Source organism: Oncorhynchus nerka, linkage group LG13, assembly GCF_034236695.1.
Source record: "Oncorhynchus nerka isolate Pitt River linkage group LG13, Oner_Uvic_2.0, whole genome shotgun sequence".
In the NCBI taxonomy this organism is placed as follows: domain Eukaryota; kingdom Metazoa; phylum Chordata; class Actinopteri; order Salmoniformes; family Salmonidae; genus Oncorhynchus; species Oncorhynchus nerka.
Window position 1 is genome coordinate 46,500,007 of NC_088408.1, and position 25,208 is coordinate 46,525,214.

The 25,208-nt window shown below is 44.5% G+C and overlaps 1 pseudogene; it reads right to left on the reverse strand.

Moving 5' to 3' along the window:
• LOC115139574 (MAP/microtubule affinity-regulating kinase 3-like) overlaps positions 1 to 25,208 on the reverse strand; it is a 144,684-nt pseudogene that overhangs the window by 104,876 nt on the left and 14,600 nt on the right.

Consider the following 25,208-nt stretch of genomic DNA (forward strand, 5'->3'; position numbering starts at 1 on the left):
CTTGTTTCAGGCTTCAATGTTGGAGGAGAGAATGAGAGCTGTTTCAACCAGAGGTCTGGCAGAATGCCATGAGCCGATCACGCTCTCGCCCGCGAGAGGTAGCTGCGTTCCACTGCATTTCTAAAGACAATGGAATTCTCCGGTTGGAACATTATTGAAGATTTATGATAAAAACATCCTAAAGATTGATTCTATACATCGTTTGACATGTTTCTATGAACTGTAATAGAACTTTTTTGACATTTCGTCTGAACAAGTGATCGCGCATTATGCATTTGGAATACTGGGCTAAAGGTGCGAACAAAAAGGAGGTTTTTGGAAACAGTGAAGTGGGCAGGGCAGTACGGATTTCTTCTCTTAAATCTGCAAGCAGAGTCTGAACATCAGACAGGATGGCATTGTCTCCCTCAATCTGTGCAATGGCTACTGCTATAGGTTTCAGGAGTTTCAGGCTGCTTACCACGCTCTCCCTAAATACATCATCCAGGAGGATCCTCTTGATAGGGCTGTCCATATCTACCTCTTGGTGAGGTAGATTGCTGCTATAACTTGATGACCCTTCACATACCTAACCATTTCCTTGGCTCTCTTGTAGAGTGTATCCATTTTTTTCAGTGCCATTGATATCCTTGAGGAGCAGATTCAATGCATGAGCAGCACAGCCAATGGGTGTGATGTGAGAGTAGGACTTCTCCACTTTAGACCAAGCAGCCTTCATGTTCACAGCATTGTCTGTCACCAGTGCAAATACCTTCTGTGGTCCAAGGTCATTGATGACTGCCTTCAGCTCATCTGCAATGTAGAGACTGGTGTGTCTGTTGTCCCTTGTGTCTGTGCTTTTGGAGAATACTGGTTGAGGGGTGGAGATGATGTTGTTAATTATTCCTTGCCCACAAACATTCGACCACCCATCAGAGATGATTGCAATACAGTCTGCTTTCTCTATGATTTTCTTGACCTTCACTTGACCTCTGTTGGACTCTGCATCCAGCAAATGAGTAGATCAAGCATGTCTGGCTGGAGGGGTGTATGCTGGGTGAAGAACATTCAGAAATCTCTTCCAATACACATTGCCTTCAATGTTCACACTACATTCAGCGTTCTGGTGGACATTCCTGCAGTCAGCGTGCCAATTGAACACTCCCTCAAAACTTGAGACATCTGTGGTAATGTGTTATTTGACAAAAAAAACTGCACATTTTAAAGTGACATTTTGTCTCCAGCACAAGGTGCACCTGTGTAATGATCATGCTGCTTAATACGCTTCGTAATATGCTTATTGATATGCCACACCTGTCAGGTGGATGGATTACCTTGGCAAAGGAGAAATGCTCACTAACAGGGATGCACACAATTTGAGAGAAATAAGCTTCTTGTGCGTATGGTCTTTTTCTGTGAACTTTTTTTTTCAGCTCATGAAACATGGGACCAACACTTTACATTTTGCGTTTCTATATTTTTGTTCAGTGTATGTTAAAAGTACTCCAACAGGGCCAGCGTATGCTGAACTAGGCGAATGGGAAGAGAAATGCGGAGGAGCAAAAACGAGACATGCTTCCACCCGTGACCCAATTTGCTGCACCCAAGACGCACTGCAGGAAATAAACCGTCCCCAAAAAGACTACTGAACACACAAAAGTGCAGAGTCTGTGGTCCAGTGGACGCTCCCAGGTCTATAAGCACATACCACTCTTTGAGACCGGAGTTAAATCCCGGTCTGTCGAAATAGTGTTAAAAAACACACAGGAGCCTTAACCGGGGGAGACCATTCATATGCCTCCACAGTATCTTACCAGTTCCATACACACAATAAGATGGATCAATATTGTGTTAAAGTCCAGCTGAACTCATTTACATAGTTTATTTGGTCTGCATTGGAGTCTGTTGGTCGAGAAGTTGGTGTTTTCTTGTTTCACCCCAGTCGTTTGAAGTGACCTAGCTTCAGGGGAGGAAATAACAAGATCCTACGGAAATATGAACTGGGCACCTATTGTACCGTCCAGCACAAATATCTCTGCATAACAGGGAGGCGGCCCTAAAGACCAGGTTTACCCATTCAAGGGACAATGGAATAAAGGGAAGAAGAAAACTGGTCTGTAGCTCTGGGTATTGTTGCACTCCATTGCTCATACGCACCCCAGCAGGAATTCATTTCAGTCAGGGGTTATAGTCACCCAACCCCCACCCTTGCTGAAATTACTTGTTTGAGGAGGAATTTTTTTTAAACACCCACAACGCCGGGTGACATATCACTTCACAAACAGGGCCTGAGAGGAAGGAAGCAGGCTGCCTCGGTGGCGTGGGTGTGGGAGTGAGTGTTGCCTGGGTAAGGCTGCCTGTCTGCTTGGGGTCATGGAGGGACAGGTTGCTGGAGGGATTGAACCCAGCCACAGCCCCCCAGCCTCTGACTGTCGCCTGGATTGACCCCTCAAATACAACCCGGACATGAGCACTTCCAAGGTCAAATGCCTGACAGAAATAAATTATTAGGAAAGAAAATATGTGCAGTGCAACAACGTCTCAGTCGAGCTGACCCAAACATTAAACAAAAACACTCCCATTACAATGCTGAGTAATGAGTCGCATAAACAGTTTGAAAGGTGGCACGAGATGGTCTAAAAAGGCCCGGGGTTCGATTTCTAAAGCTGCACTATGAAGTGGAAGGGAGAAGGAAAAAATCATAATTGTATTGCAAGGCAAAAAGAAAATGTCACTCTCCTAGAGCAAGAAAAACAGGAAAGGAGATGTTCCAGTAACATCTGATGGCAGCGTGCCTCGGAGTGCCGGAGAGAGGAACGACTTACGGCCTGCTCTACCCCTAGTTAGGCTTACTTATTTACTTTACATTCTTGCAAAGCTAATACAACACAATTGGTACATTTTGTGGCTGGAGAAAGTCACATTTTGGAGTGCCCCAAAATCATTTCTCTTCTCCTCTAGCACATGCCCTGGTGGAATTTTCCAACCCGATAGGAAAACTGTCTGCAACCCACCGTGATACAGAACACCCGGTGACTCCGTCTGCAGAACACATATCAGCAAGGAACACTAGGAGGACATTGAGTAATGGTGGAGATACAAAGACACACTATAAATCTTTGCAGAGCCCTGGCGTGATGGGCGTCTGTGGATCTCAAAGATAAAGTGTGAGGGGTGCTACACATTTCACTGTAGAAGCTCATTTCTTTAAAATGGTACCAGAGGCATATAATTCATTTGGCTGGCTCCTCATCCTAAAATCCTATGAAAGCATTTTGAATCTAAAGTGACCCCCACCCCCAAAAGAGTGCAATGTGCAAAAGCGAGACAACTCGCTCAGACCTTATGAAAATGCGATGTCGAGTCCAGACACAATAGCTCCACAGATGAGTAAACAGAGTCCAGACACAATAGCTCCACAGATGAGTAAACAGAGTCCAGACACAATAGCTCCACAGATGAGTAAACAAATGAAGCAGCCAAGACACAATAGCTCCACAGATGAGTAAACAAATGGAGCAGCCAAGACGTAACAGCAACAGTCCCTTTCTGCTACTGGCTGATGTCAACGCCAATGAGGTCACTGCCTGACAAAAGTAAATGGGACAGGACCACATAGGGGCCGCCAGACAACCTTGATCGCTCAAGGGGGAAGCATTCATGAGGCATCGCTAACTGCAGCCACACAGTCCCTCCCAAAACTGTTCTCAGCGATTTGTGGGATACACCTACACAGTACCTGCTCATCAATAGGGTAACTGCTAGTATGTTCAGGAGTTGGGATTCACTAAAGGGTGTTATTCAATCAAAAGCGCCGTTTCATCGATTGGACAAAAACATTCTCTTCCCGTACTGTGAGGAAGGTGAATGAACACCCAATTGGGTAACTTGTTGTTGTTTCACACGTCATTCTCTTACTGATTATGTCAATTGAAACATGCATTATTGCAGCACAGGCAGACTATTGTTTTGTCTTTCCCCAGGCATTCACTGTTGCCAGGTTGGATTGAATATGGCCTCATATTAGTGGAATAATAGAGATTGTGGAAACACTCATTTCAATCCAGTGTGAAAACATTTTGAATGTGAAACCACTATATTGATAGGAGCGAACACAGAGAAGCTGACTAGAAAATAAACTGTGTATTTAACACTAATTTAGAGATAACATCAGTATTGTAGTTGTCTGCTTTTATCTACCAAAAAACTATTCTTCTGCCCAACATCTCTGACCAATATCCTAATCCCCTCCTTCCACCCCCACATCCTGATTAGCTCATAACGCCCAGGTAAATGGGACTTCACCACACCTCTAGCAGATCCCTTATGGTGTTTGAGGGGTTTCACGAGTATACTTCCATATCCCCGGTGCCCCGGCCCAGGTCTTAATAAAACCCCTCCCTTCTAAAAGCAGGAATATCGACTGACTCGGCAGCGGGGTTCTCCTCCCACCAATTACATAAATAAAACCGACGCAGATCAAAATAGCTACAGTGAACGAGTCTATGAAAAACTGAGGAGAGCAAGAGGGGAGGTAAGGATGGAGGGATGACATTGTTTTTGCTGTACAAACTAAGGTGCTCATTGTCTGAATTAAGGTCCTGAGTTGTCTGGGTTTTTAGTGTATTTTAATCTAGAATAGCGCTGCAGTGGATAGTCACTGTTTTGCAGGCTCCTGACCAATTCTGTTATTTTGTGTGTTTTTTGATGCTGATCTCATAATGTCGCCGCAATCATTTCCTAAGACCGAAAACTGCTTCTGGACATCAGGTTACCGATTTGGGTGAAAATGTTTACTTCAGCGAGGCGGCAGCTCTGTATTTTCTGCTTTCATGGGACCAGGCCCTAATCACCGGGACTCGAAAGAGGAAGCAGCAGCGAAAGTTTTGGCAAGCGAGGTGGCATCCTGACGAGACCAAGCAAATAGAACAGAGGGCAATGGAGAACCTATGAGAGCATTCCTGTTTTTGCATTCTGAAGTGACCCCCACCCCCCAAAACTATCATGATCAGCTCCTTTATTTGACTGACATTGAGGGAGAGGTTGCTGTCCTGGCACCACACTGCCATGGTCGGACCTTCTCATCATCGTCGGTGATCAGTCCTTCCGCCATTGTCGTCAGCAAACTTAATGAAGTCATGCACGGCCACACAGTCGTAGGTGAACAGAACAGGAGGGGACTAAGCACACCGCTGAGGGGCCCCCGTGGCAGATGTGTTGTTGCCCACCCTTACCGCCAGGAAGTCCCGGATCCAGTTGCAGAGGGAGGTGTTCAGTCCCAGACTCTTGAACTTGGAGGAGACTATGGTGTTGAATGCTGAGCAGGTGGGTGAGGGCAGCAGCAAAATTCCACGCAAGCCTTTGCACGAGCCAAATTGCTCACAGCTCCTAGGGAGGAGTCGGTGCCTGTCACCCGCAAGCGACGAGTTTTTCGGAAGTGTGTTAAGTTTGTGAAAGTGGCAAAGATTTGTGTCGACTGTGAAATCCAACTGACTCCATTGTGTGAAAACGCACACTAGAGGGTTGCATTCCTGTGGGATGTCCTCAGGACCTGTAGGTTCTATGACTGCGGCACGGTCTGCACTTTTCATGCTGCAGGCGAGAGGTCAGAGATTATTTGGAAATGGTCATCTTTCTGCTTTGTATGCGTTAACCTATCTATTGTATCAGCCTTTTCACACGGACAGTCTTACTTGAACTGGCACATTATCGGGCTGGCGTTCGCATGGTCTTCATTGTTTTTGTTCTCCTTACAAATAAACTCTGGACATGTACGGGTTCCTGTCAAAGTGCCTTATTTTCTGTATGTCGTGTTGTCATTTCTAATGTAGCACACCGTATGTATGTATGGAGCATAATGCATTTACAGTTTTATTCACTTGTTTTCAAGTACTGGTGAGAAATAATGCATTCCGATTATAGATCGTAATGGACACCTATGATGTGTGTAAAATACCTTTTTGAAGGTTGTACTGATTATAATGAGCTCATGTTAAGCTATTTGCCAGCTACGTGTGGCGCTGTTTGTTGACATTATACAATGCATTCTTGGTGTAACGTAAACGTCTGTCAGACCAAAGATGTTATGACGTGAAGGAATGGTTCACTCATCTTTCAAGTAAACTTCCGGAAGTGAATGAAGGGACGTGAATGATTGTAAACAACACACCCCTTTCAATATACACACTGCAAACAGAGAAAACTCATCTAGGTCTGCTCTTATTATCTTTGGTTGACTAGAAAAAAACTAAATGGAGGTGTGCAAACACTACCTATGATGGATTACTTTCGTTTTCTAGAAATTTTTTTACTCAATTATTTTGATCAATGGTGAGCTCAACCGTGATGTGATGCATTTTAAATAGTAAATCGCTATTAGCCAATTCATATAGTTGTTTCTGTCAGAAAGATATCTAATCTAAATATGACCGCTTGTGTAATGTCGATCTTTCCTCAGTTAGTGCTAGGATGTAGCCTACATTTTCCGGTTTGGATGATTGTGTTATGCTGTCGTTACTTCTGTGAATGTCAGAAGATTGCATCCAAAAATAAACTGGTCATATTCAGGACATAGCTTTGCAAGGACAGCTTTTATGCAAAATGTTTGTGGCTAGCTCAAATGCTGACTGTTGCAGCAATGGAAACTGGACGTTCTAGTCAAACCAGTTTGAGTGTACGCTGCAGGGACAACTGTAGAATGATCACAAACATTTGTTGGTACTTGTGAAAAGGTTAAACCTCTATTGGCGCATGAACTGCTAGCGGGACAACATCCCGTGAAATTACAGAGCGCGAAATTCAAAATACAAAAAAATCGTAATATTAAAACACTCATGGAAATACAAGTGTCATACATCATTTAAAAGCTTAACTTCTTGTTAATCCAACCGCATTGTCAGATTTCAAAAAGGCTTTACGGCGAAAGCATACCATGCGATTATCTGAGAACAGCGCCCCACACCAAAATACTTTTCAACCAGCACAGGCGTCACAAAATCACAAATAGCAATTAAAATCACTTACCTTTCGAAGATCTTCCTCTTTTTGCAATCCCAAGGCTCCCAGCTGTACAATGGTTGTTTTGTTCGATAAAGTCCTTCTTTATATCCAAAAAGGTCTGTTTAGTTGGCACCAATGATCTCAGTAATCCTCTCTTTCAACATGCATACAAACTAATCCAAAAAGTTACCAGTAAAGTTCATCCAAACAAATCAAACGATGTTTCAAATTAATACTCAGGTACTCTAATATCTAAATAAATGATCATATTTAAGACGGAGAATAGTATGCTCAATAGGGAACATAAATACCGAAGAGCGCGCACCTCATTCATTGTAGTTATTCCAACTACTTGCTAATTTTTCAAAAAACAAGCCTGAAACCCTTTCTAAAGACTGTTGAAATCTTGTGGAAGCCATAGGAACTGCAATCTGGGTCCTATATATTTATATTTCAATTAGGCAAGCACTGAAATTGCCTGTGACCTCAACAAACAAAAAAACATTCCTTGGGTTTTCGCCTGCCATATCAGTTCTGTTATACTCAAGAGTGTTTTCTATCCAATGCTATGCATATCCTAGCTTCTGGGCCTGAGTAACAGGCAGTTTACGTTGGGCACGTCAGTCATCAGACATTTCTGACAAAAACCAGTATGCTAACAAAGTTAAACACTGTTTCCGATGCTTGTTCAATGAACCATAAACAATTAATGAACATGCACCTGTGGAACGGTCATTAAGACACTAACAGCTTACAGATGGTCACAGTTATTAAGGTCACAGTTATTAAATCCTTAGGACACTAAAGAGGCCTTTCTACTGATTGAAAAACACCAAAAGAAAGATGCCCAGGGTCCCTGCTCATCTGCGTGAACGTGCCATAGGCATGCTGGAAGGAGACATGAGGACTGCAGATGTGACCAGGGCAATAAATTGCAATGTCCATACTGTGAGACGCCTAAGACAGCGCTACAGGGAGACAAGACTGACAGCTGACCGTCCTAGCAGGAGCTGACCATGTGTAACAACACCTGCGCAGGATTGGTACATCCGAACATCACACCTGTAGGACAGGTACAGGATGGCAACAACTGCCCGAGTTACACCAGGAACACACCATCCCTCCAGTGCTCAGACTGTCCGCAATAGGCTGAGAGAGGCTGGACTGAGGGATTTTAGGCTTGTTGTAAGGCAGGTCCTCACCAGACATCACCGGTAACAACGTCGCCTATGGGCACAACCCACCATCGACCAGACAGAACTGGCAAAAAAGTGCGCTTCACTGATGAGTTGCGGTTTTGTCTCACCAGGGGTGATGGTCGGATTCGCGTTTATCGTCGAAGGAATGAGCGTTACACTGAGGCCTGTACAATGGAGCAGGATCGATTTGGTGGTGGAGGGTCCGTCATGGTCTGGGGCGGTGTGTCACAGCATCACCGGACTGAGCTTGTTGTCATTGCAGGCAATCTCAACGCTGTGTGTTACAGGGAAGACATCCTCCTCCCTCATGTGGTATCCTTCCTGCAGGCTCATCCTTACATGACCTTCCAGCATGACAATGCCACCATCCATACTGCTTGTTCTGTGCGTGATTTCCTGCATGACAGGAATGTCAGTGTTCTGCCATGGCCAGCGAAGAGCCCAGATCTCAATCCCATTGAGAACATCTGGGACCTGTTGAATCGGAGGGTGAGGGTTAGGGCCATTCCCCCCAGAAATGTCCGGGAACTTGCAGGTGCCTTGGTGGAAGAGTGGGGAACATCTCACAGCAAGTCCTGGCAAATCTGGTGCAGTCCATGAGGAGGAGATCCACTGCAGTATTATGTACAGTGGGGCAACAAAAGTATTTAGTCAGCCACCAATTGTGCAAGTTCTCCCAATTGTGCAAGTTCTCTTCTCTTCTCATCATAGGTACACTTCAACGATGACAGACAAAATGAGAAAAAAAATCCAGAAAATCACATTGTAGGATTTTTAATGAATTTATTTGCAAAATATGGTGGAAAATAAGTATTTGGTCACCTACAAACAGGCAAGATTTTGGCTCTCACAGACCTGTAACTTCTTCTTTAAGAGGCTCCTAGAGGACCCAGGCTCTGAGGGGTGGCCAGTCCTCTTCTGGCTGTGCCGGTTGGAGATACGAGTACACGACAATTAAGGCCAGATTATTCTTCAAGATGTTCAAACGTTTATAGATGACCAGCAGGGTCAAATAATAATCACAGTGGTAGAGGGTGGTCAGTACCTCAGGAATAAATGTCAGTTGGCTTTTCAAAGCCGAGCATTCAGAGGTCGAGACAGTAGATGCGGTAGAGAGAGAGTCGAAAACAGCAAGTTCAGGACAGGGTAGCACGTCCGGTGAAACAGGTCAAGGTTCTATAGCCCGCAGTCAGAACAGTTAAAACTGGAGTACCAGCACGACCAGGTGGACTGGGGGTAGCCAGGCCAGATAGTCCTGAGGCATGATCCTAGGTTTTATGTCCTCTGGGAGGAGAGGGAGAGAATTCGAGGGAGCATACTTACATTCACACAGGACACCAGATAAGACAGGAGAATTACACCAGATATAACAGACTGACCCTAGCCCTCCGGGGACTGAGCTTAATCTGTGTCTGGGAAACTGGCCTTTAAGCAAACTAGTTTAACAATCTCATCTATCAAACCCCATCCAGAGGGCACGTTCACTGAAACCACACTGGTCAATCAGTCACTTATCATTAGAACCGCAGGGCCTTGAGGGACCTGCCCTTCAAGCTGCCATTCTGACTGCTAACAGGTGTAATTCATATATTTCATATATGCTATTGCAAAATATTCATTTGTGTTCATGAAGGTGTCAAGTAACAGAATTTATTTTAGTTTTTTTTTAAATAATAAAATAGCGTTTTCATTTCGTTTGTAACTGTAGGCTATAGGTGAAAACAAACTGGTCAATGAATTTTATTTGGACTTTTGTTCCAACTAGGAAACAGAAACCTTAGAACACTAAAATGTTATTTGGATTTTAAAATAGTGTACAAAATACCACAAAGACGCACAGTCAGCAAAACACACGAAGTGTTGAAAACAGTAGCCTAAACATCATTATAAACGCCAAGTGTGCTTGATAAATAGTGAAAATCAGCACAAAAGCAACAATGGCATCATATTTAAAATTAGTGTCGATATGACAGCAGTCAAAAATAGTCAAATATTGTCAGCTCGTGCTTACGATGTCTGCATGGGACGGATTTCTTCATCCCGCTCCTATAGGCAATATCAAATGTGCTAAAATAACTTGAGAAATAGGTGGCCCATTTTACATTAGGCTTTCTGTATTACTGGACTATATCATCCGATATACTAGATGTAGTTTAGGAAGCAGAGTTGGAGTCTTGCCCTTTTCTCTTTATAGCCTACGTTTTAGGAGGATTTTCATTATTTATATTTTTTCTCCCCAATTTCATGGTATCCAATTGGTAGTAGTTACAGTCTTGTCTCATCGCTGCAACTCCCATACGGACTCGTCCTCCGAAACACAACCCAACCAAGCCGCACTGCTTCTTGACACAATGCCCATCCAACCCGGAAGCCAGCCGGAAGAAACACTGTACACCTGGCAACCTGGTCAGCAGCCCCCCACAGGAGTCGCTAGTGCGCGATGAGACAAGGATACCGGCCAAGCCCTCCCTAACCCGGACGACACTGGGCCAATTGTGTGCCGCCCCATGGGCCTCCCGGTCGCAGCCGGCTTGGACTCGGACCCAGAATCTCTGGTGGCACCCGGGAGGCCCATAGGAGTGCGACGATTTTCAGCCAGAGCAATATGGATGATCAATATTTATATCTAGGCAATGTAGTGAACTATAGCCTAATCATATTAAGGAAGTACATTTCCTTGGAAAGAACTGCCCTGTGCTTCTCCGCCCAGACTTAGGCTATAGCCTACTCTATTTAATTGAGGCCACACAAGCGCCTGATCTCGAAGGTATGGAATCTGAACTAGAAGCGGCAAGAAAGATGACTGCTACACTTGCCACGTTTTGCATAAGGACATAGCCTAACTTTTTAGGATGACGATTTGCAGGCAGAGACAAACAAAGGGGTAGTCACTTAATGAAACGGGTGCCACGCCTGCTCACCCTAGTAGCCAGCCTATGCACCCGTCGTTCGACTCACGTTATTCCATTATCAATATTTATTTAGGCACTGTAGTAAACTACAGTCTAATCATATTTCAATTAATGTCATTTTGAAGTTAACTACCACGTGATTCTCCATCCATGTAGGCAGCCTCCTCTATTTCAACACATACCAGGCACACAACTCGCACACCCAACTTGGAATGAAGTAGGCTCTTGAAGTTGCCCGAGTGTGTGAATAATGCGACAAATAAAATAAATGTGCTATTAAACCCTTTACAAAGATCTGTGAAGTTAATTTGGATTTTTACAAATGATCTTTATAAGACAGGGTCCTGAAAAAGGGACGTTTTTTTTTGCTGAGTTTACATATGAATAAAGGCCAGTTCAAACCACCATTGGGAATTGTGTTCCCTCAGGACAAAATGCAAAACTTGTGTGGCTTTCAAGACATTAGAATGAACCCTTCTCTCCGAGGGCCCTGGCTCCTATACCATCCCTGTCACGATGCCCTGAGCGAAGCTGTGGAGACTGATACTGCACCGAAGAGGCAGTAACAGATTGGTATGGCTTAGCATGGTACATTGTCAGTCTGACTGCAGGCTGCCTAGCAAACTGCGTGGAGCCGTGGCAGCTATCTAGTCGGCACCGTTCCCTGAAGGACACTTGTGCATAATAGACGGAGCCTACTCATGGAAGGAACGGGACAGCATGGTGTCCCCTCAGCTACCTTTGCATGTGGAGGTTTGTCCATTTTGACTGAGTGATTGGTGTATGGGGCAGAGACTCTCTGGCTACTGTTAGCTACGGTTTAAGGGGGGGGGGGGAGTTGTGTTTAAGACCACTTCATCACTCAGTGGCCTGTTCTCTTTGGTTGCCAAACCAGAAAGTAGTGGGCTCCTGATGAAGTGGTAAGCATACAGGTGGAGACTGAGAAACTAGAGAGAGCATGACGCTGGCCCTCTCACTCTCACTCATCCCGTATCCACACAGTCTGAGCCACGGGCTGTCGATTGGCCAACGAATGGAAAACAAACTGAATCGATAGCCTGTGCTGGCTAATTATAGGGGTTGGTGGGGTGGATGAACAACATCAGTCTCACACTGGCACCACTGAGGGTCTGATCTGTATAGCTGCAAGGAAAGGCCACAGGACAGGGCAGCAACCGCAGTCTGGTAAAGAGCCATCCAAGGGCACCATAGTAAGGTCTACTACAGTTCCAAGCGGATCTCAGGAAATAGATAGAAAAGTATATTTGTATATATGATATTACCAGTTGACACAGGTCCTAGTATTGGGTTAGGGTTACTCTGCCACACAACATTGTGGGAAAAGTACTAATGTCCAAGTTAAATAAAAGTCAAGAAAGACGCACCTCATTTGTGGCCTTTAACTCTTTTGTGGGCCAGCAGGTGTGTTTTTTTTCCCACCTTTATTTAACCAGGTAGGCTAGTTGAGAACAGGTTCTCATTTGCAACTGCGACCTGGCCAAGACAAAGCATAGCAGTGTGAACAGACAACACAGAGTTACACATGGAGTAAACTATTAACAAGTCAATAACACAGTAGAAAAAAAGGGGAGTCTATATACATTGTTTGCAAAAGGCATGAGGAGGTATGCGAATAATTACAATTTTGCAGATTAACACAGGCGTGATAAATGATCAGATGGTCATGTACAGGTAGAGATATTGGTGTGCAAAAGAGCAGAAAAGTAAATAAATAAAAACAGTATGGGGATGAGGTAGGTAAAAATGGGTGGGCTATTTACCGATAGACTATGTACAGCTGCAGCGATCGGTTAGCTGCTCAGATAGCAGATGTTTGAAGTTGGTGAGGGAGATAAAAGTCTCCAACTTCAGCGATTTTTGCAATTCGTTCCAGTCACAGGCAGCAGAGAACTGGAACGAAAGGCGGCCAAATGAGGTGTTGGCTTTAGGGATGATCAGTGAGATACACCTGCTGGAGCGCGTGCTACGGATGGGTGTTGCCATCGTGACCAGTGAACTGAGATAAGGCGGAGCTTTACCTAGCATGGTAGCGTCTGCTCATTCCAGTTTCATCAGAGCAGAATAATAAAATGGGCCTTGAGGAGGAAATGTGGGTACTGTGTGCACTAGGCCCTCTAACCATCCAATGGGTCAATGGCCCCACTTCACTTCCCTTCCCTTCCCTTTCCCGACTACAGCCCAAACCCCAGCCCCTTCTCCTTGGAAAGTTGTTGCTTCTCTTCCCATGTTGGCAGGGCCAACCCTCATCTTTCACCAGCCACCCATTTGGATTTCTCCTCCGAGGCTATTATTAGCAGCCTCTGAAATTCAAGTCCACCGAGGGTTCCTCTAACAGCCACCGCTTTACCCCCTACCTCCCATCATGCAGTGGGGCACAAGGACTGAGACCTTTAAGGGGGTAGGGACTCTGCACCTCAGCTCAAACTAATGCAGAGTCCTTTGTGAAGTTAGTAACACACTCTGAAATGAAGCTAGTTATATCACCAAGACACGTACTGTGGTGTGTAGCACCCACTATGACAAGGTGTCAAGAACTCATAGGGAATCAGATTAATTAGCTATAATTGTGCGTTTCACAACAAAAATAGTTTCAATGGCTACTCGATGAAGGGAAGTCCCATACACTCACAGGGCACCTCCATCAATATAGACACAAGACTGATTTTATAATACCTAATGAATATAGGGCATAAAAAGTGTTTTACTAATGCTTTTCACTGCATACAGCTTTCAAAGTGGGAATATTACATGCAGGCCTAATTGATATCCCCGACATCCACAACCAGAGAATGCACTAATGTGGAAATAACGTTGGAGAAGGATGTGCACGTTTCAATAGGGAGACAATGGGTTTCTCTTTTACCTTTTGAAGACTGGTAGGATTCAGTTGTGTCTTGTCAATGATTTTAATGGCAACCTGTCAAGAAAGAGTAAAGGAAAACAATTAATCCTGTAGCAACCACTCCTAAAGACTCAAGAATTGGCAAGCCTGTAAACGGGCCACCAATGACAAACGTGTTTCTCAGAATGCATAGTTGCAATTCTAGAGTGTGTAAAGCATTGCCTCTAGGAGAACTGCGAGGGCTGGTGGGGGTCTCAATACAATTTGATTCAGTTCCTCTAGTTTGTTGCTTAATTAAGTTTAGTTTACAGCATTTAAAGCACAGTAACTTGCACAGGCCATTAACTTGCATTTTGTTTGTTTCACCGATGAACAAAGTGCAATTACATTGACTATTGTTATGATTAGTGCAGTGCGTTGCCCCTGGACTATTCAGGTACAGGAAGGGTGAGGTGACTGGTATTAGCAAAACCCACAAACGAACTTTGTGAAAATAACTTCCTCCATAAAGTACAAACAATTCTACTTTACTGTATTATTTTCTAGACATACAAATTAGATAATGCACTATCAATCATGACAGGTGCCTCTGGAGTCTGATGGGGTCTCACCTCTCTGCCCGTGAGGATGTGGCGTGCCAGCTTGACCTTGGCGAAGTTTCCCTTGCCGATGGTCTTGAGCAGCCGATAGTTTCCGACGTGCGGCTGCTCGTCGGCACACGAGGCGATAGAGTTCCGGCAGCGGGAGCCCGAGCGCCCGGGTCGCGTGGTCACCTCATTGCGCGCATCAGCGTGCGAGGTGTGCTGTGGACAGAAGATAAGTCTCTCAGAGGTCATTTGAAGTCACGTGTCAAAGGACATCGACAAGAGGGGGACATTGATCTTGCGCAGACAGGCAGCAGCAAAGCAGCTTAGAACATGACACAATCAAAAGCCAAAAGCTAGAAAAGGTCAAATGTTCCTTGCCTAGAGGGCATTGGTCAGAGCAGAACTTATCAGTAGGCATTCAAACAATCACTATGGGTAGAGCCGTGGTCTAGTGGTAACACTTCCCAGCACGTGTCACATCTGGGTCGTTTCATGTCATTTCAGCAAGCAATGACACCCACCATCTCAGATTGTTCTGACATAGATTCTGTAGTTCGAAACTGATAACATAAGCATTCTGGAAACATTACTTTGTTTAAATATAATTTGATCTCTTGAGAAATGAATCTAATCGACGGCACCCAAATTGCCCAGTTTAATTGATAGGATTCATATACTACTTAATTATAGTACCTGACATCCGATTTGGACTAAACTTTTTTCTAACAATGAACAAGACATGAGGAATCCAAAGAGGTGGTAAAAAGCCATCCACGGACCCTCCCCCACCCCCCACCAACAAGTATTTAATCATACATGTTTGACACATAGTATGGAGCTGCGGCTCAGAGTACTGTTCCTTCTTCTTATGTAATGTATTCTTCGAAAAACAAATCAGTTAATGGAATTGTCACGCCATGGTCATTTCATGACATAACAGTTGAAAAGAACAGAGAACAGTCGAAGTTGGACCTGTTTGAACTGACCTTTGACAGAAAAGACAAAAGGACTTTGCAGCAGCACGGTGTGTTCACAGAGGGTCCAACGTTTGCGCTGCGTGGGGATGTTGTTCCCCCCCGGATTGAAATGGTTGGGATTATGTACCATCTTACATCCTGATATTACCAGGTTCTGACCACTAGATGGTAAGGTTCTTGCTGTTAGGTGATCATTTCTTTACTTGTTAAACTCGGAGCGGTTGTTTTGGGCCTGGTACCGGGTTTGCGGAGCTTACGTATCCACTCCGTCAATGTCGCTCAGAAAATAGAAAGTGACATCCTTCAAAAGCTACAGAACTTATCTTTTTAGAGAAACCTTGTTGAGGTCAGTCAATACGGAACATTTTCAAGAACTCTGCACATCAAGTGCAGTCCCAAAAACAATCAAGCGCTATGATGAAACTGGCTCTTACGAGGACCGACACAGGAAAGGAAGACCCAGAGTTACCTCTGCTGCAGGGGATACGTTCATTAGAGTTACCAGCCTCAGAAATTGCAGCCCAAATAAATGTGTGACAGAGTTCAAGTAACAGACATCAACCTCAACTGTTCAGAGGAGACTGCGTGATGCAGGCCTTCATGGTCAAATTGCTGCAAAGAAACCACTACTAATGGACACCAATAAGAAGAGACTTGCTAGGGCCAAGAAACACAAGCAATGGACATTAGACCGGTGGAAATCTGACATTTTTGGTTCCAACTGCCGTGTCTTTGTGAGAAGCAGATTATCTCCATGTGTATGGTTCCCACTGTGAAGCATGGAGGAGGAGGTGTGGTTGGAGCGAGCAGTCGCATCTGCACTTCGGTCTGCAGGTAGTATAACTTTTCATTACATTTCATTACATTTCATTATAGTACAAAGGTTTGATTTGTCTAATCTTAGCAATTTCTTCTTAGCTAGCTACATAGCCGTCTTTGTATCAAAGATAATTGCGTAATTATCGTATTTCGTCGTCCTAACGCAGTCTACACTGCTATCTGCCCAGCAGCTAGCCAGCTAGCTAACGCCCACCGTCTACATAGCTAGCTACATAGCCGTCTCTGTATCAAAGATAATTGTGTAGTCTAGAGCGATTTTCTAGGTTACCTAGCCAGCTATTGTCGTTCTTTTAACGCAACGTAACATAATCAACACTGCTAGCTAGCCCCTGAATCAACAACGCAGCCACTGCCAGCTAGCCTACAAAGTCAACAACGCAGCCACTGCCAGCTAGCCTACTTCAGCAGTACTGTATCATTTTTAATAATTTTAGTCAATAAGAATAGAGGCACTGTAGAAACTATTACCCTCAACTGAACGACTTGATTAGTGTAGTGTTAGCTAGCTACATAGTTGTCTTTGCTGTCTTCGTATCCAAGATAATTGTGTAGTTTAGAGTGTGTAGTTTTAGAGTGATTATCTTAATTTACCGAGGTTAGCTAGCCAGCTATTTGTCGTCCTTAACGTAGGAGACACTGCTAGCTAGCCAACAGCTAGCCAACGTCTACCGAATAGAACTCAACAACCCGGTCGCATTCCGCCTCGCTCCACAGGTAGTATCACATTTTCATTTCATTTCATTACAGTACAACGGTTTGATTTGTTTGATCGTAGCTAGCTACATAGCTAGCTACATAGCCGTCTCTGTATCAAAGATAATTGTGTAGTCTAGAGCGATTTTCTAGGTTACCTAGCCAGCTATTGTCGTTCTTTTAACGCAACGTAACGTAATCAACACTGCTAGCTAGCCAGCTAGCCCCGAATCAACAACGCAGCCACTGCCAGCTAGCCTACAAAGTCAACAACGCAGCCACTGCCAGCTAGCCTACTTCAGCAGTACTGTATCATTTTTAATCATTTTAGTCAATAAGATTCTTGCTACGTAAGCTCAACTTTCTGAACATTCGAGACGTGTAGTCCACTTGTCATTCCAATCTCCTTTGCATTAGCGTAGCCTCTTCTGTAGCCTGTCAACTATGTGTCTGTCTATCCCTGTTCTCTCCTCTCTGCACAGACCATACAAACGCTCCACACCGCGTGGCCGCGCCACCCTAATCTGGTGGTCCCAGCGCACGACCCACGTGGAGTTCCAGGTCTCCGGTAGCCTCTGGAACTGCCGATCTGCGGCCAACAAGGCAGAGTTCATCTCAGCCTATGCCCCCTCCAGTCCCTCGACTTCTTGGCACTGACGGAAACATGGATCACCACAGATAACACTGCTACTCCTACTGCTCTCTCTTCGTCCGCCCACGTGTTCTCGCACACCCCGAGAGCTTCTGGTCAGCGGGGTGGTGGCACCGGGATCCTCATCTCTCCCAAGTGGTCATTCTCTCTTTCTCCCCTTACCCATCTATCTATCGCCTCCTTTGAATTCCATGCTGTCACAGTTACCAGCCCTTTCAAGCTTAACATCCTTATCATTTATCGCCCTCCAGGTTCCCTCGGAGAGTTCATCAATGAGCTTGATGCCTTGATAAGCTCCTTTCCTGAGGACGGCTCACCTCTCACAGTTCTGGGCGACTTTAACCTCCCCACGCCTACCTTTGACTCATTCCTCTCTGCCTCCTTCTTTCCACTCCTCTCCTCTTTTGACCTCTCCTCTCACCTTCCCCCTACTCACAAGGCAGGCAATACGCTCGACCTCATCTTTACTAGATGCTGTTCTTCCACTAACCTCATTGCAACTCCCCTCCAAGTCTCCGACCACTACCTTGTATCCTTTTCCCTCTCGCTCTCATCCAACACTTCCCACACTGCCCCTACTCGGATGGTATCGCGCCGTCCCAACCTTCGCTCTCTCTCCCCGCTACTCTCTCCTCTTCCATCCTATCATCTCTTCCCTCTGCTCAAACCTTCTCCAACCTATCTCCTGATTCTGCCTCCTCAACCCTCCTCTCCTCCCTTTCTGCATCCTTTGACTCTCTATGTCCCCTATCCTCCAGGCCGGCTCGGTCCTCCCTCCCGCTCCGTGGCTCGACGACTCATTGCGAGCTCACAGAACAGGGCTCCGGGCAGCCGAGCGGAAATGAGGGAAAACTCGCCTCCCTGCGGACCTGGCATCCTTTCACTCCCTCCTCTCTACATTTTCCTCTTCTGTCTCTGCTGCTAAAGCCACTTTCTACCACTCTAAATTCCAAGCATCTGCCTCTAACCCTAGGAAGCTCTTTGCCACCTTCTCCTCCCTCCTGAATCCTCCTCCCCTTCCTCCCTCTCTGCAGATGACTTCGTCAACCATTTTGAAAAGAAGGTCGACGACATCCGATCCTCGTTTGCTAAGTCAAACGACACCGCTGGTTCTGCTCACACTGCCCTACCCTGTGCTCTGACCTCTTTCTCCCTCTCTCTCCAGATGAAATCTCGCGTCTTTGACGGCCGGCCGCCCAACAACCTGCCCGCTTGACCCTATCCCCTCCTCTCTTCTCCAGACCATTTCCGGAGACCTTCTCCCTTACCTCACCTCGCTCATCAACTCATCCCTGACCGCTGGCTACGTCCCTTCCGTCTTCAAGAGAGCGAGAGTTGCACCCTTCTGAAAAAACCTACACTCGATCCCTCCGATGTCAACAACTACAGACCAGTATCCCTTCTTTCTTTTCTCTCCAAAACCCTTGAACGTGCCGTCCTTGGCCACCTCTCCCGCTATCTCTCTCAGAATGACCTTCTTGATCCAAATCAGTCAGGTTTCAAGACTAGTCATTCAACTGAGACTGCTCTTCTCTGTATCACGGAGGCGCTCCGCACTGCTAAAGCTAACTCTCTCTCCTCTGCTCTCATCCTTCTAGACCTATTGGCTGCCTTCCATACTGTGAACCATCAGATCCTCTCTCCACCCCTCCGAGTTGGGCATCTCCACCCTCTCCGACGTTGGGCATCTCAGGTCGCTCCTAACCAGGTGGCGTGGCGAGAATCCGTCTCCTCACCACGTGCTCTCACCACTGGTGTCCCCAGGGCTCTGTTCTAGGCCCTCTCCTATTCTCGCTATACACCAAGTCACTTGGCTCTGTCATAACCTCACATGGTCTCTCCTATCATTGCTATGCAGACGACACACAATTAATCTTCTCCTTTCCCCTTCTGATGACCAGGTGGCGAATCGCATCTCTGCATGTCTGGCAGACATATCAGTGTGGATGACGGATCACCACCTCAAGCTGAACCTCGGCAAGACGGAGCTGCTCTTCCTCCCGGGGAAGGACTGCCCGTTCCATGATCTCGCCATCACGGTTGACAACTCCACTGTGTCCTCCTCCCAGAGCGCTAAGAACCTTGGCGTGATCCTGGACAACACCCTGTCGTTCTCCACTAACATCAAAGCGGTGGCCCGTTCCTGTAGGTTCATGCTCTACAACATCCGCAGAGTACGACCCTGCCTCACACAGGAAGCGGCGCAGGTCCTAATCCAGGCACTTGTCATCTCCCGTCTGGATTACTGCAACTCGCTGTTGGCTGGGCTCCCTGCCTGTGCCATTAAACCCCTACAACTCATCCAGAACGCCGCAGCCCGTCTGGTGTTCAACCTTCCCAAGTTCTCTCACGTCACCCCGCTCCTCCGCTCTCTCCACTGGCTTCCAGTTGATGCTCGCATCCGCTACAAGACCATGGTGCTTGCCTACGGAGCTGTGAGGGGAACGGCACCTCAGTACCTCCAGGCTCTGATCAGGCCCTACACCCAAACAAGGGCACTGCGTTCATCCACCTCTGGCCTGCTCGCCTCCCTACCACTGAGGAAGTACAGTTCCCGCTCAGCCCAGTCAAAACTGTTCGCTGCTCTGGCCCCCCAATGGTGGAACAAACTCCCTCACGACGCCAGGACAGCGGAGTCAATCACCACCTTCCGGAGACACCTGAAACCCCACCTCTTTAAGGAATACCTAGGATAGGATAAAGTAATCCTTCTCACCCCCCCTTAAAAGATTTAGATGCACTATTGTAAAGTGGCTGCTCCACTGGATGTCATAAGGTGAATGCACCAATTTGTAAGTCGCTCTGGATAAGAGCGTCTGCTAAATGACTTAAATGTAAATGTAAATGTGATTTTCTGGTGACACTGTCAGTGATTTATTTAGAATTCAAGGCACACTTAACCAGCGTGGCTAACACAGCATTCTGCAGAGATACGACATAGACCAAAACACACCTACAGGCTATGTAAGGGCTATTTTACCAAGAAGGAGAGTGATTGAGTGATGCATGAGATGACCTGGCCTCAAGCCAATTGAGATGAGTGTGACCACAGAGTGAAGGAAAAGAGTGAAGGAAAAGCAGCCAACAAGTGCTCAGCATATGTAGGAACTCAAACACTGTTGGAAAAGCATTCCAGTTGAAGCTGGTTGAGAGAATGCCAAGAGTGTGCAAAGCTGTCTAAGCAAAGAGGGATTTGTTTAACACTTTCTTGGTTACTACATGATTCCATGTGTTATTTCATAGTTTTGACATCTTCAGTATTATTCTACAATGTAGAAAATAGTACAAATAAAGAAAAACCCTTGAATTGAGTAGGTGTCCAATCTTTTGACTGGTACTGTATGTAAATGTGATACCAGTTTTTTTATTTTATACATTTGCTAAAATTTCTACAAACCTGTTTTGCTTTGTCATTATGGGGGTCATTATTGTTTGTAGATTGACAAGGAAAAAAATGTTTTATCCATTTTAGAATAAGGCTGTAATGTAACAAAATGTGGAAAAAGTCAAGGGGTCAGAATACTTTCCGAATACATCATCCACAGCATAATTATTAACTTGACCATGCTTAAAGATATATTCAATGTGTGATTTGTTACCCATCCACCAATTACTGCCCATACGAGGCTTTCAAAAAGCTCCCTGGTTGTTGTAGTGGATTCTGTGCTTGAAATGTAATACTTGCCTGAGGGACCTTACAGACGTATGTATAGGGAACAGAGGAAGGTGTAGCCATTAAAATAAAATCATGTCAACCCCTATTTTTTCACATAAAGTCCATATAACTTGTGATTTAAGCCAAATTTTGCAAGCTAGCATTATTATTATTTTAAATTATCTTCACTTAATCACTAGTTAAACTACACATGGTTGATGATATTACTAGGTTTACTAGCTTGTTCTGCGTTGCATGTAATCAATGCGGTGCCTGTTAATTTATCATCGAATTACAGCCTACTTCAACTTCGCTAAACGGGTGATGATTTAAAAAAAGCACAATCGTTGCACAAATGTACCTTACAATCAATGCCTTTTTAAAAAATGAATACACAAGTATATTTTTGAAAACCTGCATATGTAGTTAAAATAAATTAATGTTGCAGGCAATATTAAATAGGGAAATTGTGTCACGTTTCTTGCATTCAGTGCAAGCAGTCACGGTATATGCAGCAGTTTGGGCCGCCTGGCTCGTTGCGAACTGTGTTAAGACCATTTCTTCCTAACAAAGACCGTAATTAATATGCCAGACTTTTACATAATTATAACATTGAAGGTTGTGTAATGTAACAGCAATATGTAGACTTAGTGTTGCCACCCGTTAAATACAGTACGGAACGGTTCCGTATTCCACTGAAAGAATAAACTTTTTGTTTTCGAAATTAGAGTTTCCGTATTTGACCATATTAATGACCAAATGCTCATATGTGTGTTTATTATACTATAATTAAGTACTTGATTTGATAGAGCAGTCTGACTGAGTGGTGGTAGGCAGCAGCAGGCTCGTAAGCATTCATTCAAACAGCACTTTACTGCGTTTGCCAGCAGCTCTTAGCAATGCTTGAAGCACAGTGCTGTTTATGACTTCAAGCCTGTCAACTCCCGAGATTAGGCTGGCAATACTAAAGTGCCTACAAGAACATCCAATAGTCAAAAAGGTATATGAAATACAAATAGTATAGAGAGAAATAGTCCTATTATAAACTACAACTTCTTACCTGGGAATATTGAAGACTCATGTTAAAAGGAACCACCAGCTTTCATATGTTCTCAAGCTCTGAGCAAGGAACTTAAACTTTAGCTTTTTTACATGGCACATATTGCACTTTTACTTTCTTCTCCAACACTGTTTTTGCATTATTTAAACATGTTTCATTATTTATTTGAGACTAAATTGATTTGATTTATGTATTATATTAAGTTAAAATAAGTGTTCATTCAGTATTGTTGTAATTGTCATAATTACAAATACATACACATATACACAGTTGAAGCAGGAAGTTTACATACACCTTAGCCAAATACATTTAAACTCAGTTTTTCACAAATCCTGATATTTAATTAAACTATAAATTTCCTTTTTTAGGTCAGTTAGGATCACCACTTTTTACACCACTGTGGAATGTCAGAATAATAGTAGAGACAATGATTTATTTCAGCTTTTATTTCTTTCATCACATTCCCAGTGGGTCAGAAGTTTACATACACTCAATTAGCATTTGGTAGCGTTTAAATTATTTAAATTGGCTCAAACGTTTTGGGTAGCCTTCCACAAGCTTCCCACATTAAGTTGGGTGGATTTTGGCCCATTCCTCCTGACAGCTGGTGTAACTGAGTCAGGTTTGTAGGCCTCCTTGCTCGCACACGCTTTTTCAGTTCTGCCCACAAATTCTTTGGGATTGAGGTCAGGGCTTTGGTCACAGCCACTCCAGTACCTTGACTTTGTTGTCCTTAAGCCATTTTGCCACAACTTTGGAAGCATGCTTGGGGACATTATCCATTTGAAATAATCTGTCTGTAAACAACTGTTGGAAAAATGACTTGTGTCCTGCACAAAGTAGATGTCCTAACCGACTTGCCAAAACTATAATTTGTTAACAAGACATTTGTGGAGTGGTTGAAAAACGAGTTTTAATGACTCCAACCTAAAGTGTATGTAAACTTCCATCTTCAACTGTGTGTGTGTATATATATATATATATATATATATATATATATATACACATACACATACACACACATAAATAAAATAGCAGATTAATCTGTGTCGGTCAACCTCTAGCTGTGACGCAGGTCCTCTTGGTCAAATTGGGCACTGCTGTCCTTTCCTGCCCATCATGTCAGATGGGCTAACCAAAACCAAGCACCTTTCTCAATCTCACCCCAATGGGGTACCCTCATATTTATGTAACTAAACATTGTATTAACATGTGGTTACATGGGAAATGTCATTATTGTGTTTGGTGACAGACTTACAATGAACAGGGGTCACCTTAAAGCATTAAGAAATATCTTGCTGCGTTTTGTAAATGCAGATCTAAAAATGCTTCGTATTGTCATTTCTGCTCAGCATCAAACTAATGCTGTGCTTCGGTTGCTCTTCTCCACTGGGATGTGGAACGGGAATCCTATTAGCAGACAGCCTCTGACATGTAGCTACTTGTCTCTGGTAAAACGCAAGATGAACTTTAAACAAAACATTTGGAAATGTAGCTGGCTACATTCTTTGTATAATAAACATTAGAAATATACATTTACATTTAAGTCATTTAGCAGACGCTCTTATCCAGAGCGACTTGGCCATGCATCGTTTTTGGCAACAAACAAAAACAAATCCTTACTATTTCATTGTAAGCTCACTTAGTTGTGTGGCTAGCCAGCCAAATAGCGTTGCACTTTGTTGTCACGTGATGAAAATGAAGCTATTTTCTGCTGAATGTGTTGCACCAGTGTATCTTCTGTGAAGGAAGACTATAGTTGTGTAACGGATGTGAAACGATAGCTTAGTTAGCGGTGGTGCGCACTAAATAGTGTTTCAATAGGTGACGTCACTTGCTCTGAGACCTTGAAGTAGTAGTCTATTGGAGCAAAACAATTGTAGACTTTCAATACGAAATGCAGCTCTGCTTTTTGAAAATGCAGATTTCTGAACTCTAACACGACCCCTGATTAGTTTAAATTCATTGGTTTCAGTAGCTAGGTTTATACAAATATTGTAAAATCTGCATAAATTTTTTTTTTTTTAAAATTTCACACCAGAGGTGTTTCCATCCAACTGCCGTTTTAAGCGAATAAAATGGTTTGCATGATGAAAATATTGCATTTTCAACTCTACAGAATGGTTGCGTCACAAAAACTGTTGCGATAACATTTACATTTTTACATTTAAGTCATTTAGCAGACGCTCTTATCCAGAGCGACTTACAAATTGGTGCGTTCACCTTAAGACATCCAGTGGAACAGCCACTTTACAATAGTGCATCTAAATCTTTTAAGGGGGGTGAGAAGGATTACTTTATCCTATCCTAGGTATTCCTGAAAGAGGTGGGGTTTCAGGTGTCTCCGGAAGGTGGTGATTGACTCCGCTGTCCTGGCGTCATGAGGGAGTTTGTTCCACCATTGGGGGGCCAGAGCAGCGAACAGTTTTGACTGGGCTGCGCGGGAACTGTACTTCCTCAGTGGTAGGGAGGCGAGCAGGCCAGAGGTGGATGAACGCAGTGCCCTTGTTTGGGTGTAGGGCCTGATCAGAGCCTGGAGGTACTGAGGTGCCGTTCCCTCACAGCTCCGTAGGCAAGCACCATGGTCTTGTAGCGGATGCGAGCTTCAACTGGAAGCCAGTGGAGAGAGCGGAGGAGCGGGGTGACGTGAGAGAACTTGGGAAGGTTGAACACCAGACGGGCTGCGGCGTTCTGGATTAGTTGTAGGGGTTTAATGGCACAGGCAGGGAGCCCAGCCAACAGCGAGTTGCAGTAATCCAGACGGGAGATGACAAGTGCCTGGATTAGGACCT